The sequence below is a fragment of the Bos indicus genome, chromosome 7 (assembly GCF_029378745.1).
Source record: "Bos indicus isolate NIAB-ARS_2022 breed Sahiwal x Tharparkar chromosome 7, NIAB-ARS_B.indTharparkar_mat_pri_1.0, whole genome shotgun sequence".
Lineage (NCBI taxonomy): Eukaryota > Metazoa > Chordata > Mammalia > Artiodactyla > Bovidae > Bos > Bos indicus.
The window spans coordinates 1,807,261-1,811,547 of record NC_091766.1 but is presented as its reverse complement, the minus strand read 5'-3'; the positions used below and the strand labels follow the sequence as shown (position 1 = coordinate 1,811,547).

Sequence of the window (4,287 nt, the reverse complement as noted above, 5' to 3'; positions counted from 1 at the left end):
TTAGAACTGATTCAAATGAATTCTTTTTAATGGCTGAGTAATACTCCATTGTGTATATGTACCACAGCTTTCTTATCCATTCATCTGCTGATGGACATCTAGGTTGCTTCCATGTCCTGGCTATTACAAACAGTGCTGCGATGAACATTGGAGTACACGTGTCTCTTTCCCTTCTGGTTTCCTCAGTGTGTATGCCCAGCAGTGGGATTGCTGGATCATGAGGCAGTTCTATTTCCAGTTTTTTAAGGAATCTCCACCCTATCTTTTTTTAAAATATGGAACACTTCGCAAATCTGCACATCATCCTTGTTGAGGGGCTGTGCTCATCTTCCCTGTATCATTCCAATTTTAGTATATATGTTGCTAAAGCAAGCACTATATCATTCTATCTTTAAGTTAACTGATTTAATTGATTCTTTCCCCTATCCACTCCATCCTACTCTTAGGCCAGTTGTTGAGGTTTTTGTTGTTGTTACTGCACATTTAGGTATAAAATTTTTCAGAGTTCTTTATAGTTTCTATTTCTTGCTGAGACGCCCTATTTTTTCATTTGTTTCCAGCATGTTCATAATTGGCAATGTTTCGTTTCTCACCCAGCACGTATAGAAGTCTTGGCTCCTCACTTGGCCTTCTCTGCTAGCACCCTACTAATGGAGGCATCGATTGAGCCACCTCATTACAGCATGGCAAAAGAAGAAGTCTAGATCCTCTGGAGAAGGGCATGGAGACCCACTCCAGCATTCATGCCTGGAGAATCTCATGGACACAGGAGTGTAGGCCAGAGGGTCGCAAAGAGCTGGACACAACTGAAGTGACAGCATGCAAGCAAGAACGGATGTCTAGGCTCTCCTCGTGACCTCTGCTGACACAGAGTGGGTGGGACCATCATTGTTTCCTGCGGAGTCTGGCTGAAGCAGAGTAGTTATTGTCTAAAAGTTTTATGTCTTGCTAGGCTATATCTTTCTGGTCCTTTGACCACAGAGAGCAGGCTTTGTTGAGTCCTTTACTTTGTTGGCTTCTATCTCTCTACCTTTCAGAGTCTTCTTGTGTTCATTTTATATACATCTTCCAGGAGCTTTAGTTGTACTTAACAGAAATAATAGGAAAAAGTACATCGACTCCATCTTTCCATAAGCAGGGTGGAAGATTCTTTTTAAATATAATCAAATCTATTTTACATTCCTACTAGCAATGCACAATGGTTTCGTTTTCTCCATGTCCATACCAACACTTGTTTTCTGTTTTATCATAGCCATTCTGATAAGTGTGAAGTGATATCTCATTGTGATTTGTATTTGCATTTCCTTCATGATTACTGATATTAAGCATCTCTCCAAGTGCTTACTAGACATTTCTGTATCTTCTTTGGATAGAGGTCCATTCAAGTATTTTGCTTATTTTTGAATTGGGTTGTTTGGGGGGTTTGTTATTGAATTTTAGGAGTTCTCCATATACTTTGTTATCAAATCAGATCAGATCAGATCAGTCGCTCAGTCATGTATGACTCTTTGCGACCGCATGAATTGCAGCACGCCAGGCCTCCCTGTCCATCACCAACGCCCGGAGTTCACTCAGACTCACGTCCATCAAGTCAGTGATGCCATCCAGCCATCTCATCCTCTTTCGTCCCCTTCTCCTCTTGCCCCCAATCCCTCCCAGCATCAGTCTTTTCCAATGAGTCAACTCTTTGCATGAGGTGGTCAAAGTACTGGAGTTTCAGCTTTAGCATCATTCCTTCCAAAGAAATCCCAGGGCTGATCTCCTTCAGAATGGACTGGTTGGATCTCCCTGCAGTCCAAGGGACTCTCAAGAGTCTTCTCCAACACCACAGTTCAAAAGCATCAATTCTTCAGCACTCAGCCTTCTTCACAGTCCAACTCTCACATCCATACATGACTACAGGAAAAACCATAGCCTTGACTAGACGGACCTTTGTTGGCAAAGTAATGTCTCTGCTTTTGAATATGCTATCTAGGTTGGTCATAACTTTCCTTCCAAGGAGTAAGCGTCTTTTAATTTCATGGCTGCAGTCACCATCTGCAGTGATTTCGGAGCCCAAAAAATAAAGTCTGACACTGTTTCCACCGTTTCCCCATCTATTTCCCATGAAGTGATGGGACCGGATGCCATGATCTTCGTTTTCTGAATGTTGAGCTTTAAGACAACTTTTTCACTCTCCACTTTCACCTTCATCAAGAGGCTTTTTAGTTCCTCTTCACTTTCTCCCATAATGGTGGTGTCATCAGCATATCTGAGGTTATTGATATTTCTCCTGGCAATCTTGATTCCAGCTTGTGTTTCTTCCAGTCCAGCGTTTCTCATGATGTACTCTGAATATAAGTTAAATAAACAGAGTGACAATATACAGCCTTGACGTACTCCTTTTCCTATTTGGAACCAGTCTGTTGTTCCATGTCCAGTTCTAACTGTTGCTTCCTGACCTGCATACAGATTTCTCAAGAGGCAGATCAGGTGGTCTGGTATTCCCATCTCTTTCAGAATGTTCCAGTTTATTGTGATCCACACAGTCAAATAGGTGTTTGCAAATATTTTTCCCACTTTTTTACTTTGTTGCTGGTATTCTTTGATGCATGAAAGTTTTTAACTCTGATGAAATCTAGTTTGGCCATTTGTTTTCTTTTTTTGCCTTTAGTGTCATATCCAAGAAATCATTACCAAATCCAGTGTCATGAAAATTTCCCCTATGTTGTCATCTAAGAGTTCTATAGTTGGGAGCTTCCTAGTGGTCTAGTGTTAGGGTTCTGCCCTTTCACTGCTGTGGTCCAGGCTCAGTTTCTGGTCAGGGAACTGAGATCCTGCAAGCCACATGGACAAAAAAATAAAATAAAAAAGTGTTTTACAGTTTCAGTTCTTACACTTAGGTGTTGTATCCATTTTAACTTAATTCTTGCATATGGTGTTAGACAAGGGTACAGTTCATTCTTTTGCATGTTGATACCTAGTTTTCCCAGCACCATTTCACAGCACTATTGAAAAGACTGCTCTTTCGCTATTAAATGGTCTTGGCAACAATTACTTGTCAAAATTTACTTTTTTAAAAAAGTGAAATCATGAATTCATAAAATATAAAATAAGCAAATACAAAATATTTAATTCATTGATTAATGATAAACCAATAAGATGTTGCAACCAGCTTAAAGGAGAATTCAAAGGATAGAGACATACATAGAGCATAAAATGAATCTACAAATAGATATAAATAGACATTTGGGGGGTGTATTAGTTTCTTACTGCTGCAATCACAAATTTACTGGCTTAAAACAACAAATTTATTACTTTACAATTCTAGAGGTTGGAAATCTAAAATGGGTGTTCAGCAGTGTGGATATTCCTTAAAAAACTGGAAATAAAACTGCCTTATGACCCAGCAATCCCACTTCTGGGTATACACACTGAGGAAACCAGAATTGAAAGAGACACATGTGCCCCAGTGTTCGTCACAGAACTGTTCATAATAGCCAGGACATGGAAGCAACCTAGATGCCCATCAGCAGATGAATGGATAAGAAAGCTGTGGTACATATACACAATGGAGTATTACTCAGCCATTAAAAAGAATTCATTTGAATCAGTTCTAATGAGGTGGATGAAACTGGAGCCTATTATACAGAGTGAAGTAAGCCAGAAAGAAAAATACCAATACAGTATACTAACGCATATATATGGAATTTAGAAAGATGGTAACAATAACCCTGTAAGCGAGACAGCAAAAGAGACACAGATGCATGGAACAGTCTTTTGGACTCTGTGGGAGAGAGTGAGGGGGGGATGATTTGGGAGAATGGCATTGAAACATGTATAATATCATATATGAAACAAATCGCCAGTCCAGGTTTGATGCAAGATACAGGATGCTTGGGGCTGGCGCACTGGGATGACCCAGAGGATGGTACGGGGAGGGAGGAGGGAGGGAGGTTCGGGATGGGGAACATGTGTATACCTGTGGCGGATTCATGTTTATGTATGGCAAAACCAATACAATATTGTAAAGTAATTAACCTCCAATTAAAATAAATAAATTTATATTAAAATAAATAAAATAAAATGAGTGTTCAGGTCTGTTTCCTTCTAGAGGGTCTAGGCGAGAATCTGTTTCCCGCCTTTTCCAGCTTTAAGAGATTGCCTTCATTCTTTGGTCCATGACTGCATCACTCCAACTTCAGCTTCCATTGTCACATCTCCTTCTCTAACACTGACCCTACTGGTAAAAGGATCCTTGTGATTACATTGGACCCTTCTGGATAATTCAAGAGACTCTCCTCATCT

General features: G+C 40.1%; 1 non-coding gene across 1 annotated transcript; it reads right to left on the bottom strand.

The window, feature by feature from the left end:
• Positions 1-269: 269 nt before the first annotated feature.
• Positions 270-372, bottom strand: LOC139184255 (U6 spliceosomal RNA). Its single transcript, XR_011567849.1, has one exon. It is a non-coding gene; the product is annotated as a U6 spliceosomal RNA (small nuclear RNA).
• Positions 373-4,287: the final 3,915 nt, after the last annotated feature.